A 15,889-nucleotide genomic window follows, 5' to 3' on the forward strand; every position below is an offset into this window, starting at 1 on the left:
AAAGTGCGGCTCTCGAGGTGGGGAGAGCTGCCCCCGGGGGGTCTGGGTGGGTGTGGCCACTCCAAAAAGGTCCCTAGCAAGCGGGCACAAATACCCGTTGTTTGCTTAGGAGTGTCAGACGGGGTGAGCTCGTGACAAAGCTAAAGATGGAGGTATATTGCGGGGCTAATGCCAAGGTTTAGTCGCTGCACATGCTTAAGTAGCCATCTATGGACACATGTGCAGAAGTTACATGTGAAAACTAGGTTGCTTTTATCATGTCGTTTGAAAACCCCTCCCTTACTCATTCGGCTGCTCTTCGATGACTCTCTTCGGCAGTGTTTATCTGTGTATTAACTTTCGGGTGCATCTAGTTTGTCTGCAAGGCAAGCTGTTTACAAATAAAGTTGTATACTGTCCCTGGTCTGCCACCTTCTGAGCCTGAGCTACCGCCCGCATGCAGGAAAATACTTATCCATTACTTTTCAAAGAGTCTTTATACATTTTCTGTTTTCTCTCTCTTTTTTCCCCCTCTCTCTCTCCCTCTGTTCTTGTTGCATCAGAACAGCATCAAGTTATTAAGGAAAAAGATGTTTCTGTGTGTCAGGTCTATCTGTAGCAACGGCCATAGTTAAAAGAATACCAGCAACTCGCTGTTTGGGAGTGACTAATTCGGTACGGTCTCTCTCAATTGAGCACTGTATAAACAGCATGCCCGGAACTGAGAAAAGAAAGGTTTAGGAGGAAAAAATGTATGAAGGCTTTTCAACTATTCTGGTGATGGTTTGAGTCTCTTCAACTTGTATAAACAGGTAGCAGATGAAAAATGGATTATACAGAGAATTAGTGATACTGTGTAAAAGTGCTGTCAAATGCAAAGTAGAGCTGTTAAAATATTTGAGAATATTTTCTGCTTGCTTCCTTTTTAGTAATTTTAGGAATCATTTGTCATAGTAGGTACAGAATGAGGAGAAGGAAATTATATTTGCAGGCGAGAGGAGTAATTTTAAGACTTAGTTGCAACTTTTGTTTAGTCTCACTCTTCATACCACAGATTAATTTTTTTGGAGATGTTTGAGGACATAGTTTATGCAAGTCTGAAAATATGCCCACAGTCCAAACAGCAACAGGTTCAATCTGCCATGGTATATGGTGCTGTTTTCTCTTACCTTTACCTGGTAAGATGCTACTTCTTTTACACTAAAATTTCAACAAACACCTCACATATGTTTGTTTATACCCACCTGTCAACCCCGAACAAGCTTTTAGCCATTAGTTGAGTGGCGTTCCCAGCCTTGCAAAGTCTGAATATCACGAGGCACATGTACAGCCTGTAAAAACCAACTGTTGGCCTCTTATTGCAGCAGCAATACAGCTGTACTGGATGGATGGAAGATGATTGGTTGCTTTCTCTGTTAGTGCCTATTGCCTGCATTCAGGGAGCTCATTGAGTCTGCTTGCAGGAAGTGGCTTGTGTGCTATCGCAGCTTTTTAGACGCAGGTAGGAAATTCAGTAGCGTTGGTGGAGCCTGGCTAAGTGGTCCTTACAACCCATTTCAGCAGCCCTCTTGAAGGCACCTTGAGAGACCATGCTAACTTTGTTATCCAGTAGTAATCTAAAGTCGTGGAAACAGAGTTCAGGCTTTTTGCTCCCTAGGTCAGCATGCACTGGCATTGCAAATCCAGTATGCCTTGCCCCAGTCGAGAGAAGACCTTACATCTCTTGACACTTGAATCTCCACCTCAGGCGTGGATCAGGATTGAGGGGATCAAGCACATCGACAGTATGAAGTATCTCCGAGCGGCATTGTAAGGTAGTATGGGGGGAAAGAGAAGAGAGAAATTTGAAAAATAGTTGGGGAGGAGGGGGAATGTCCTTGAGTCTGGCCTGGTGGAGAGATTTTTCCATTGCCTTATGGGATATTGGAATCCAGTGTTTTGCAGTCCTAGATAAGGGTGTTACGGAGAATAGTTTGCTTCTCACGTTTACATTTCTGAGGTGATTTGAAGCATCGTGTCTCTCAGCCTCGGTACACAAGCTGGAAACCTGAATGGATCCAGGGTGATACTTTATAAGAATAACAGCACTTTATTTAAAGTGCTGTTATTATTAGTTCTGTTTTATTCTTCGCCCCACTGAGCAAGAATGGATGTACTTTCCTGCAAAGTCCCTCAGCCCCGTTACTAGCCCAAGCCAAAGGAATGAGGGCACACAAACCATTGCTGCTGAAAAGGGGGGCTGATAAGATCAACCGATGTTATCTTTCCTTTGAGGCTCTTTGCCAGCACCAGAGGAGTGCCGGTATTGGGAATGAAACTTTACTTGTTTGCATTGTGTTGCTACTAGCTTATTTTCAGAGTAGGGAAACTAATGCTTTGAGTTGGCCCCAATCAATTATCAGAGCCAAATCAGCAGACTGTGTTCCCCTGACTTGATCAGAGGAGAGGAAGGGGTTGTGGTAAAGTTGAAGGAGGAATCTTAAGTCAACATAGCGAAGGACAACATTTATAGTTACTTTAACTGAAGACTTCATGCCTTTTCTCTTGAGTGGTAACTTTTGGTAAGACAGGTTTCTAGATTAGGGAAAGTAAGCAAATGAAGATCAGTTGTGCAACAAGTGCCGTAGAAAACTCCATTCCCCCAAAACAGAACAGAGCACATACGGGACCAGAACATCTAGCACTTGTATTTGTACTTCCGTGTTAACCGTTTCAGTTTAAAACAACGATGTTAAGTCAGCCATGGCATCAGTTCATCTTCCAGAATTGTGTTGCTTAGGGCAGGTTCATTGCATTGTTGGCAAAGCCATCTCCTGCCACTGCACGTAGGTACTTGGGGGTGGAGGAGCACGCTGCTAGTGACAGGTTGAAATACTTGCGCGGTGTCGACCCCCTTTGTTTCCTCGCTGCATAGCATGGAGAATCAGTGTCTGTGCTGAAAGAGGGATTCAATAATTTGGTTCATTAAATGATCAGAATGTCCCCACCCTTATTGGGATTATTACTGGAGCATATTATAGCTTTTCTTCCATCATTCTTGTTGGACAGAAACCTGCATCTTCTGTTCCACTGATTATCAATGCATTCCTTACTATCCCTACCTTTCATTGAGCTGAACCCTAGCCCTTGGGCAAGTAATGCACAGAAGTTGAAGTAGGTAGGGGTGGGAGAGGAAGAAGTTGTACAATATTGTGCCTTGCCTGGTAGAGGACTCCAAGCAAGCAGTGTCAAAGGGGCCCAGGTTTTCTTGTTTCACCCTCACTGTTATCACTACCATGTGATGGACTTGTACCAAGATGAGCAACTCATTTTACCTAAGAAATAGTTTTGCAATTTTTTGTAAATACTGGATATATACATATATTTTATATAGAAAGAGCCACATAGATCTAGCAGTGTTAAAGTACATAATGCATTGTATCCAGTTACTGATAATTTATTATCTGTTACTCCTATATAGATAAGTAACTCTAAAGACCATCTGAACTTTGTTATAATCATTCAGTTTCTATCCATAGCCCAGTGAACTATCCTTCAACAATCAATTTATACAACTGAAATAGCTGGGGAAGTGAGATATTTCCTTCCTTTTTGGATGCAATGCCAAGGATGTTAAATCTCTAGAGACCCATATGATAAGAATATGGGCTGTCCTTTTTTGGAATTATTTAAACAAGTATACAACTATCCATTCAAGAGGGTAGTGAAACTATGGGATTTGATTAGTTTGAAATACCCGTCCTGTATGTTCCTGCCCTCTCCATTTTAGGACAAGGCCTGTTATATGCTTGGAAGAAGGCAAGCACCCTATCCAAAAAATCCCCAAGGATGCTGTAGGACTTGGAGATGCAACAGATGTCGCTGTGCTCTCAGAGCCAGCATCTCAACATATTATCAGATGTATCATCTTCATAGATTTCACAAACATCTTCTGGTCTATAAGTTAGTTTTCCCAACCAAATGCAAGCAAATTCCCTTGCAAGCAAGGGTGCTTGGCTTTGGTGTTCCAGCAAAATTCCAGCTTGGGTAATTACAACTGCCTACCAAAGTCTACCTTTCATGTCCGTAACTATTGTGTATCAGTTGCTCTGCTCTGGGAAACAGTCTATTCCACCATGAAGGGGGACTGCTTGATGTATACAGTGTTATGAAGTGCTAAGTAAGTGGAAGGTCCTGTAGGGAGATGCAAAAACAACTATGGTAGCTTTTTCTAGAAATTAATGACTTCTCTAAGCCATGTAAGTTTAGTTTCCATGATTGTTGATAACACCTAATGCATGTATCTAGTTCAGGAGTTCTGTAGCCTCTCTAAGTGCTGGTGGTTGTAGTCCCTATGTGAACACCCTTTCTTTGAAATCTGCCTCTTCCCACCATGAAAGCTGAGATCAGAAATTAGCAATCCTAAATGTAAAAAATGAATTAAATTTATTGTTCAGTAGCTTGTTCGGTCTTTTCTGGGTGGTGACTTTCTAGCACTGAAGTAGGTGTGTACTAACTAGTTATAAAAAGAAGGTAGTATTTTTCCTAGACTGGTTATGTTGTGTGTCAGTGATTCTCAGCCGGGGTGATGCATCGTTCTGGAGTTCCTTGGATACTTTCAGGGGTGCTGTGGGGTGCCAAACTATGTTGGCACAGTTAGGTGTACAAACATAAGTCGCACAATAAACCCAGAGATTTCAAATGGGGTTCCATAGTGTTAAAACCCTTGTAACTTGTTGCTGGGTTTGCCGAGTTCTTTGCAACAGAAAAATAGTTATTATTATTTTATTATTTTTCTGTAATCAAAATCAAAGAGAAAACTACGAGCTGGCATTTCCATGGGGTGCTTTGAGTCAGTCATGCAGTGCCTCAAGTCTGAAAAGGTTGAGAACCACTCTTATACCAGGGAGAATGATGTTGGTAAATTCCTGTGATAAACAGCAGTTTTAAGCCTCATATGACCATCATAAAAGCATAGCACTTTTTGGTAGGTAGCATTTTATTCAAGTATGCGCTGCGTCAAGTCAGAGTCTTACTTGAATCAATATAATCTGGCCATGCTTTCTCAGGTCTCCGTTTGGATTAGCACCCAACTTTCCTTGATTGTAGGTAAAGTAAATTTTACCATGATGCCCTATTGACTTTTTACAAATAAAGTCCCAGAAAGGATTCACTGTTCAGGCATGGCTTCTTTCGAAGTTTAAAGAAGAGCTAACTGGGAAAAGTAAAATCGGAAGATTTAGTTGTTTCATTTTTAAAAAGATTAAATTTATCAGTTACTTAGTTTAAAATGTATCCTAAACTCTAAGCAGCTTGTTGCCTTTAAGAAGGAAGTCATGGCTTGAGAACTACGTGGTTGGGTTTGACCCAATGAAAAGTCTTAAAGTAATTGTAAGTAAGGATATGACTCTTTGTCATTAAAAAAAAAACAGAGGCGGCAGGGCTAGCACATGCTCTTGTAATGCGGCAGTTGTCCTAAGGAAGTTTGAGTTCTGTGTGACTTCATAGATAAATGTGCTCAGTATCTTGCTTCTTGACTAAGAATCGTTTCTCAATGATCCTAGGTTCTGAGTAGAAGTAGATGAAGCACGTTGTCACCACTACTCCCAACTAAAGAGAATATACACATGGCAGAGGAAGTTGGTTGTCCTCCAGCTCTCTGCTCTTTATAACTTGTTCTTGAAGCCTGCCCCAAAATAGGATCATATCTGTGCTCCCATTTTATTAGTGGGGAAACAGGTTAAGTGAGTTGCACAAACTAACTTAGGAAGTATGTGACCAAATCCAGATGAGAGATGCCCAGAGGCCTACACTGTCTTGTCCATATGACTTCAAAACCAAGTTTACTAAAGCTGTTTAACAGAGGGGATTCTCCTTAAAAGCATTTCCAGACTATTACTCTTAAGATGTGCATGGAATTTTGATCTCATCTCACCTTGAAAAGCAATGCTAGTTGTGGCCTTGCGCACGTCCTCTCAGATGGTAAACGTTTGCGTTCCATTGTATTAGAGGGACTTGAAACTATTTACTCCTCAGCTCTATCATTATCTAATTTCCTTTCTCTTGCCTTTTATCAGTGTCTCTTTTGTATCAAAAAAAAAAAAGTTTTAACTGGCAAAAAATGAAGGAATTAACACATTTCTGAAGCAGAATACAGTTCTTTGCTTCACAGGCCAGTTACCCTTGGGCTTTTTTGATACTGTTTTATCGGTGTAGCTTGATAAAGGTTGGTCACAGTAGGTTCAGGTGGTGCCCCTCTTGCTGTACGCCCACGTTCATAACTGACCAACAGCTGCCATATTTGGATTAGTTTCCTCATCGGTGATGTTGTTTTGGGTTTTATCTGAGGAGACAGCAGTCCATTGATAAATCTTTACCTGATTAATAACAGCACAATTTCAGTTAAGAAGGAGTATGTCCTTAGACTGAGAGTAAGCCACTGAGGACCATTCTAATGCATCTGTCTTCTGGAGTTTAGAAAAAATTCTTCATTCCACACATGCAAATCCATTTACCTTGCAAAAAAAGAGATGCCAAGAAATCGGAGATCGTTGGCTTGCAAGATATCAATCCCAAATAACAAAGGCCTGCTTTGAGTACCTCTTTGCAGCTATGTGCGGATTACTGGCCTTTGACTGAAGTGTTTGCAGTTCCAGTTAAGGGTAGCACCGTACCAATAATGGCAGCATGGAATTAATAGCACTTTGAAAGCTTCCAAGATGGTGGCAGACCACCTTGGACCCTGCAAGGGAGCGTGTCACACAACCATTTCAGTTCCAAGTTTGAGATTCTTAAAAGCACTGGGTACTGCCTGGCTTTCAAAACCTCTTTCAAGGCAGGAGCAGATCAGACACCAGTATAAAAATACGTAGGGAAAACATTATTGTCAGGAGAAGCTAATGTTTTGGGCTTGATGCCTACAGTGCTGAACCAGTATCAGCTCCATTTTACAGTCTTCTTGGAAAAGCTTCAACAAGAAAACAATAAGCAGCTCAGTTCCCTGAAGGTCACAATGGTTATATCATTTTTCTAGAAATGGGGTCATCTATGAATATTCTTGCCTTGAAAGATGTAAGCTAATTTAGCTCTAGAATTGGTAAAAATCATGGGTTCCTGACAGTGCCATGCCTGTCTTGCCTCCATTACTTCTTATTTAGAGGTTCATGGGGAGCAAACAACAAGAAGACCCAAACAGCATTTACACTGGAGGTGCTACCCAAGCAATTCTTGGCCCACTTGGAGGTGGAGCTTCAGGTGCCAGTTCTAGGTTCCCTATTGCAAGTCGAGATTCTCTATTTAGATCTCAAACCTGTGAATGTACACTTGATTGTTGTAGATTATGAATTTAACTTCACTGGAAATTTAGAAGAGAATTCTTGGGAGTTAAAAATCAACAAAGAATAGTGTATTCAAGTGGAAGAGTTCATTATTGTCGTCAAAGAGGAAGCAGCCGTCATTACAATTAATTGTATTCCAGCAGCAAGGAGAAGCCCCGTATAGGATCTAGTCCCCATTATGTACACGCATCGTGCCATACCCAGCCATACAAGCTTACAGTCTAGTTGAGACAAGATGCAGCACGTGTGAAAGAGATATGGCTGATACAGATAACAAAAATAGAATCACCTGATTATATAGTTATCTATTGCACAACTTTGAACCTTTCGAAAGGATTTTCTTAATCTTAAATGATCAGCTCCCCAACTCATGCACGACTGCAGAACTGGCTAGCAGACTTGTAAGTTTTTGTAACTCTTACGAGATGCTCTATTCTTTTACATTCAGAACAGCCTAGGGTTTGACCTACAAAGGGACTTCATTCCAAAGAAAAGATTTGTAGATAATTGCCAAACCATATGTTTTCTGAGAGAACCCATAAAATAGTGTGGTGCTTTATTAGAGTAGTAGACTTCATGGGTTTCTCTACATGCACATGAATGCCAGACTACAGATGAGCCATTTAAAAATATGCTGTCAGGTGTAGACGTTCTAAGTTTGAGTTTCTGAAGTAATGAGGAGACATTAAAGTATCTCTTCCTTAGAGGCAATCGGTGATTGGAAATCCTGCTTCTCAGAGGACAGTTCTGGGTAGATGGAACATGTTGGAAATCAGTGCTTTATATGAATTCTTTAGACCTATGGGTTATCACGGGATGTGCTGACATACTCTTTTTCCTTTAATCGGGATCAAAAGGTGCAAATCCTAACTGCCTGGGTGACTGACTAACCAGAGATGCTTGTTCACTACCGTTTTGTCCATGTGATGGCTTGGTGCGACTGTCCCTCTCTTTGCTGGCAGAACTCGGTTACCCAAAATAAGTTGCAGACCTCGAGACTAACATGAACGGTCTCTGAGGCAGTCTGATGCACTTGTTTTCAGAATGGGGAGCTGCCTGCAGATCTTTACAGTATGCATCAATGCTCAGAGTCTTACATTTTGCTCCTAAGTGGGAGAAAATAGAAATTCAATGAAATGCTTATTAAACTAGAGCAAAGAGCTTCCTCTCTTTTTCCACTGATAACATTACTGGTGAGAGGGATGAGACAAGGTCCAGGTTACTCTGCTCCATCTTGAGCCAAGCAAGATTCATCCATACCCATGTTCTAGCTCTTTCATGGGAGCCTCCAGTTGCTGGTGGTGATGGACAGTTTTGTTCCAGGAAGACTGCCTCATCTCTTGTCCTAAACTGAAGTCATTTCACTTTGCTGCTTGGATCATGGGGGACAGATTATTTTTATCTATCACATCCTACGAGTTGCAAAGTATCTTTTTGCCAGGCAGAAGAGATTTCACACCAAAGTGTTTTACTCTCTTTAGGCAGCAGATAGTCAAATAAGTGCAGAGCATAGAGATTATTAATTGAACATGAAGGGTCTCAGCTCTTCCATGTCAAAACATACCTGTGTTCATCGCACCATATTCTTGTACTCTTTGGCAAACAACTTCTATCTTGTGGAGGCCTAGGGTAGCCCGCAATTGCACATGTTTTTGGCATGTGATTTAATTTCCCATTGAGAAAATCAGGCAAGTGCTTCTGGTCTAAAGTCTAAGGAATTCTTTTCATGCTTAGCATAAGCCATCTTAGAGTTGCACTGTTATGATTCCTGATACTGTTTCACTGGTTGCATCATGCTTAAAGTTTTAGGCTTTTTCCCTTTAGCTGTTTTAAGAGGTAACCTGTCAAAACCAGACTCGAATCATTGGTTAAAAGATAACATTTTCCAGTTCTTCACTTGTTTCTCTTAAAACATAAATAAATACAAGTTAGTTCAAGTTGCCTTTTTATTCCAAAGTCATAGAGGACTCTTGGATATCAGTGGCTAGGAAAACTTCCCCAGTCTGTCTCTTGTAAATGTGTTGGAAGTGAGAGAAGATCTAACACACATGAGAGCAAATGAGAAGGCAAGCTTCAGAAATAGCTGCATGTCTATTTTTTGATTACCTGGACCATTGCATAGCTTTGTGGTGCAGTTCCCATCTTTAACAAAAGACTTCTGTGAACCTTAGAGAATATTTTTTCATGTCTGTTTACTGCTAATAGCATGTTTCTGGAGATCTTGCACAGGCAGCTAGTTGTAACGATGTATTCTTCTATGGTAGATTATCTTCAACCAACCCTAAAACCTTGGCTCTGAAGTTAACGCAACTCAAGTACTAACCTTGCATGGGCCTAATTTGATCTAAATGTAAGTAGCTGGTTTTACCACAGCCACATGCAGAAGATGCTCTTTGCCAGTAATGATGCATGGAAATGGATACCAAGCGGGAGATGTACTTCATGTTCAGTACAGTACTACTTAGGTATGCCTATTTATCCCCTCCTATACAACTACAGTAGACTTGCTTAAAAAGTCACAAATCGGGACATTATAACTGGCAGTAATTTTAGAGTATCAAAAGTAATCCTAACTCCCTGTGGAACTGTTGCCAATATCCTAAACGTACAGAAGATGCACTCATGGGTTGCACGCACCGAATGCTTCAGCGTGAGTGTTCTGGAGGGGAGTTATATGGGGTGAAGAGCATCAGACTCCATGAACATGTGAATGTAGCATATCAACGTTCCAAAAAAGAGTACAAACACAAGACATGACCCCTAAAAGCAGCTTAGCTCTGCAGAAAAGTAGCAAATGTGCCCAGAATGAATCGGAGATAAATTTGTTATGCTTTCAAATGTTTGCTTTCAGTGCACAGCCTGCTCATTTCTTGCACCGTTTGCTCTCAGGTTCATACTACAAACTTCCTGTGTTCATCATCTCAAGGCCAGTTAGAGCGCCAAATCCTGTCATCCCTATTCCGATTGTGGGGACAGTTCACGACTCCACAGTCCGTAGACTAACAGGTGAATTGAAGATGCATAGGCAACTTTGGGAGCGGATACATAGAGCAACTGACTCAGCCTCACTTTTCCTTGTGAAGGCGATATCCCTCGGAGCAACCTGTGGCAGTGGGCTAGTGGTAGAGAGTATTGGTGAGGTAGGGAGACCGTGACTCCTTGGTTAGCCCAGGTATAAGATGACGCTGATCTGCACTAGACAGCTAGCCTAAATCTACAGAAACTCCCCACGCTCTGCCCTGGAGGTTACTGCAGCACCTGTAGAAGACAGAAGAGTGCAGGTACTTCCACCTCCCAAATATACCCTACCAGACCTAGAGACTGAGATCTAGTTAGCCTACAATATTTGAGGAGCAGGAAGGGACTGAGATGGACATGGTCAGGAATCCTAACACTTGTCTCTACTGCTCTGGACTGGACTCAGATTAAAAGCCAGCAGTAACCTAAACTGATATAAAGTCTTTCACAATTGGTTTTTATTTAAACCACCTGTTCTTCATCACCCTTTTTTTTTGTTGGAGGGGCAGGGGGCAAATAAGGAATAGTTTATGAAAGTATAGCTCTTGAGTGCAATGGTGAACTTGAATCTGACAATTGGCACCACTCGCCAGGCTTACTTTTAACGGGACTTTCTGGGGCTTCATACCTGAAAAAGCATGCACTTTGAATCGCACTGTTAGATTCACCAGCAACACAGAGTTTGCCTCTGAACTATGTCTTTCTTTCCAGACCCCAGTATTTAACTCTGCTCTTTCTTCAGCAAGAAATAGCTTCCATAATACAAGATTTGCTAGGATTTTGGCGAAAAAATTATAAACCGGCTGTGTAAAATTCTAGTGCAAGTAGGCTAAAGTATTGGAAAATAGGGGAAACACTTGTAGCTGATGAGAGCCAGTCTGTAGGCTTGGTGGTTGAAACAGGGGAAAGACCCTGGGGGCAACACTGTTTAACAGCAGGACTTTATGGCCTCAGCAGCAGTCATTTTACCTTCTTAATTAGGTGTCGAGCTTTCGAATAGAATCTGGATCATATTGCATCAGTTTTGCTCAGAGTAAATATGTGCCATTTACCCTGGGCTATACCCGCTCAGAAACGAGACTGGCCTGTCTCGCCTTAGCAGCAGCGAGCTGGGATGGATGGGTATTTTAAGACATTTGCTAGTCCTGGTTCTTACTGAGAGCTGGTGATTGGGGGGGGGTTCCCTTCCATGAGCTACTTGTCCCACTTGCCTAGCTAGAAAGGCTGGCAGCTAGCGCCTTCCCTGTGGGTGGCTCCATCTAGAGCCAGTCCATGCACCAGCCCACAAGGGAGTGTCATTAATATAGCGCAGCTGGTGCCATTCCCCTCACAGCATCGTCACCCTAGTGACACACCCGGGACATGCTAACCCAGCAACTGCAGCCCGGGTGGGTTGCTCAGACTCTTCTCCCAGTTGACCACATATTGCTTGTTCTGCTCATACTTATTTTAATACGTGTCAATAAAGAGGAGCAACGAGGTAATATTTGACTGGCGTTACTTCAGGATTTATCACTAATTTACAAGACCATGGTCTGAAAAATATAGAGGTTTGCTTTACTGAAATGGCCTTTCTGTGGTCTCGTGCTATCAGATTTTAGATGCATCTTAACAACTGAGTTCAGATACCAGGTTACAGATACAGTTATCCTAGAAGAATAGCGACTGGCAAAAGTCTAGAGCAGACCCGTCCCGTTCTCCGACCTGTGGGACTTTTGTACTAAATCTAAACACTTGGTTTATCCTGAAGGTTCAGACAATTAAGTTTTTGGGTAAGGCCAAGTGTATCCGCTCACAAAACGTGATTGAAATAAGTATTTCTTAGGCTCCTGCCTTTATTGATAAGTGACACGTATCGAACACAGTACATAGGAAGTCAGTGCAGTGGGTCAAAATAATGCTAGCCCAGCCCCAGTACTGGTTTACACACAATTTTGCAGGACATAAACCAAATTCCTGCGAGACAGTGGTTGGTTATAAAATACAATTTGAGTTCATGGCTTAAAACAAGTGACCTTATTTGTCAGGCGATACTTATCACAGACCTCTCGACTGCTGTGAGAAAATGAGAGCAAAATTCTCTCTCCCTGGTACTACATTACTCAGTCCTGAAGGAAATTTAGTGCTGCAAAGTCTTTATGCCCTTTCCCCCCACACAGCTTCAGCAGAAGCTTTTTTCATGCACGTTGTATTCTCTTTTACCCTGAAATATCTCCAACCATGTTCCCTTTTAGCTAAGCTAGATACAAAACATTTTGCTTCCAGCACGAGTGATATGCAGAAACCACTGTTGCGAAGTTTGAACAGCACATAACACTCAGCGAGACAAAATGAGTTGTTTCTCTCAATGAAATTACAGGAGAAACGTGCAAAGGTCAAATACGGTTGCTCAAGTTGAAGTCTGACTCAAACTCTGGAGCTCAAGATCTTTACAGTTGCGAGAAGTACCACAGTTGTGAAAAGGTCGCACGTGGATGGGACCTTCGTGTTAATCACAACCCCCCCGTTCTACGTACCAATATTAGGTTTTAGTTTGGTAGTGACCAAGAAACGTGGGGTTCGAAACATTGCTTCTTGCACCGCTTAGGCGTTTAGAGACTGCTCCGCGTGCTGACTGAGCTCAGCTCTGCGTCGCAAAGCAGCGTGGCTCCAAGCACGAACACTTCATTCACGCGTTTTTAAAGCGCCCGTACAAGCAGCCCTGATATGAGCAAGACTATAACACAGAAGCATAACCGAAGGAGTTCTTGCAGTGGCTTAGAGAAGTCCCATGTCTCGGCACACTAATAAAGGCTAATGAGTGGTTACGAGCTGAGCTACAATGATACTGGCTGCTTCTATCATAGCGAGGCCATCGCAGAATGACTCTGCAAGTGTCCAAGCGCTCAGTCAGGAGGGCCACAGAGCTAATCTGATCCAAAAGGGCAGGACTACCGCAAGGAAGTCTACTTAAAGACATAGTGGAGCTTATCATTTGGCGTTTAGGACGTGTTTTGAAACACCAAATGCATGCTTTTGAATGGCTCTCCCTGTTCCGCCTGGAAAAGTTATTCAGGTCCCCTAGATGTGGTTGGTTTCTCCTGTGAGTGTGACTGCACTGTTTTGAGGGGCAGTTTTGCCTGCCCTCGCCCCCCCAAGAGAGACCCTAAACGCCAGCAGAACTCCTCCCGCCTCGCTGACATCGCTGAGGGGTATTCAATCTAGGATCAAATATTTTTCTTCCCCCTGGAACTATTTTGAGAGGTATCAGCACAGGTTACATTCAGTGCAAGTGTTTGGGTACCGAGTTCTCATAGGTGGGTGTACATTTATTTAGCTGAGCTCTAGCTCCTCTTCTTTCTTTTCGTGGTTGTTTCATCAAACTTTCCGACTGATCCGGGCGTGCCACTTCCTACCACCACGTGGCCCAGATGGGTTGGGAGCAAGTTACGGCACCTGGCTGAAGTAGCATCACTTGGGCACCTGCATTTCACTTCTGGCGAGGGCATGACCAAATTGCAACACTTTGTTGGGGGGGGGTTGTTTTTTAAGTGGTGACAGGACAGAACTGTTCAAATCGTAACTCTGCCTAATCCCGACAAGTAGCAAACGTGAGAGGGAAATCTTATTGCTAGTTTGCTTCCCCCACCTTTTTTCCATGTGGTAAGAGTTAAGGACCCCCACTTCAAAAGGAGAATCTTTCTCCTCTCCCCCACCCCTTACAATGACCACTAATTAAAATTCAAACTTGCCCAAGGGAAGCGGGGCTCTGAAGCATCCATCTGGTCCCATTGCCAGATTTCCAACACCGAAGTGTGGAATGAGAGATCTTCCATTTCGAATACCATCATCTTCCTCGTTCACCGTTCCAAGTCCTTGTTTCTTTCCTGCGAGGGGAGCGGCGGTCGTGTGAATGGATGTGACCCATTGCTCTTCGGATAGCAAACTTCTTCCGACGAGTTTGGATTTCCACCTACCCGAGAAACAAGGCTGCCACCACCAAGCTGGCAAGACTCTCCAGCCCGGGAGTTGATGTAGGCTAGAAACCAGATGCGAGCGAGCCACGGGAAGAAACCACATCTCAGGCTCAAGTTTTGACTAGATCTTTGTCCCAACTCGGGGATTTTGACCTGCATCAGTATGCAGTCACCAAAAACGCTATTCCTGGGAGAAGCAGGAAGAGGCTTGGCAGTGCAGTTCCTCACACCCTGATAAAGTATATTCCCAGACGTATGTGTCAGAGGAAAAAAAAAATCCCTTCCCCAAGTCCAGATCTAAAGGCCACTCCTGTTTAGGTTGCCAGGGGTTCGGATCAGTGAATAGTTAAAAATCCCACACCTTCCAGCCCTGGCACTATGGCAGAGACCATCCTGCTGCCTGATCGGGGTCAGCGTGCTACCGAGGGCTGGCGAAGTGCAACACAGACCCGCTACTCGAGTCCCCAGTCTGTGATCTCTCTCAAAATTGCCTTCTCCCTGGGGTTTTGAAAAACAAGTAGCAGAAGTTTGAACTCAGGAGGAGGACGCTCTCGGAAGAAAAGGAGAGTCCTGCTGGAAGTGACTGCACCGCCTCACTTGGCCCCGGCCCATTCATTATATCCTGCAAACAAGGTGCTGAGCTGCCAGGAGCAGCAGCAGGAAATTCCCAGTCCAGAGATGAGGTCAACTGGAGATTTTAAGGGCCGTGCGAGAAAACACTAGCGACGTTGGCCTGTCGTCGGAGCGGTGCCTATTCAGGGCAAAGCCAGGTGAATAATTTGTCTGCGGGATGATGGGGTAAGCCTAAGGAGGTTGATTTAGTCACTCGACCATTGCAGGCTCTCAGGCCGGCTCCGCCAGCGCTGCAACCCGTTCAGGAAACGGTTGCAGGGGCGGCGGAGCTGGGCACCTGTGCGAGGGGGTGACCATGTCTAGTTGGAGCTGTTACAAAACCAGTTCCACGTTTCTGTGAAAGCTTAAGGAGCATGACCCGCCAGACAGGGTTTGGTACCGTACCGGTTCATTTGTGTTGGTGCGTTGGTGTCCCTGGAGCGGTGGTTTCGGCAGAGTCAAGGGCCCTGGCCTTCTTGGGGAGGCATCTCCGTAAGCCCCGGGCTGGACGTGTAACCAGGGGCGGCTGCATTTTGCACCCTGCAAGCGTCGCTCCTTCTGATACGACAAACTCCGCACATCCCCGCGGAGCGAGCGACCAATATTGGGCTTCAGCTCGGTGTCTCGAGATCCTCGGGGACCTCCGATGCCTCGCCTCACGTTAGCCCTAGATCTCCCATCTCCCCTCCCTTCCTCGCCTCGCCTTAGCCCTAGCCATCAGCCCCGGGACTCCTAGCTGTCCCCCTCTCTAAGCCTGCTCCCTGAGCTTGCTGCGTTCACTCCTCTTCCACCTGTATTGTATAGTCCACCTCTACCCCCCTTAAAAAGCGACCTTACGACCCCCCCACGTAATCGGCGCGGCAGAAAAGCGAGACGGAAAGCAGGGATGTGATGATTTTCTTTAATGGCAACTTCCACACGAGGGTTGCCAGGAGTTTCTAGCCAGGAGGAGGACTGCAAAGCTGCGAACTTCCCAGCCCAGCCGGGCCTCGGGCACAGCCGGGCGGG

General features: G+C 44.0%; 1 protein-coding gene across 4 annotated transcripts in view; it reads left to right on the plus strand.

Moving 5' to 3' along the window:
• Nucleotides 1-14,944: 14,944 nt before the first annotated feature.
• Nucleotides 14,945-15,889, plus strand: part of GATAD2A (GATA zinc finger domain containing 2A) — a 67,842-nt gene continuing 66,897 nt past the window's right edge. The window contains exon 1 of one of the 4 annotated variants that reach the window (XM_025196361.1): nucleotides 14,945-15,039. The gene's annotated coding sequence lies outside the window, so the exon portion shown is untranslated. The remainder of the gene's footprint in view (nucleotides 15,040-15,889) is intronic. The other 3 variants (XM_025196357.1, XM_025196360.1, XM_025196358.1) reach the window with 3 other exon arrangements.

The sequence above is a fragment of the Alligator sinensis genome, unplaced genomic scaffold, assembly GCF_000455745.1.
Source record: "Alligator sinensis unplaced genomic scaffold, ASM45574v1 scaffold1295_1, whole genome shotgun sequence".
NCBI lineage: Eukaryota > Metazoa > Chordata > Crocodylia > Alligatoridae > Alligator > Alligator sinensis.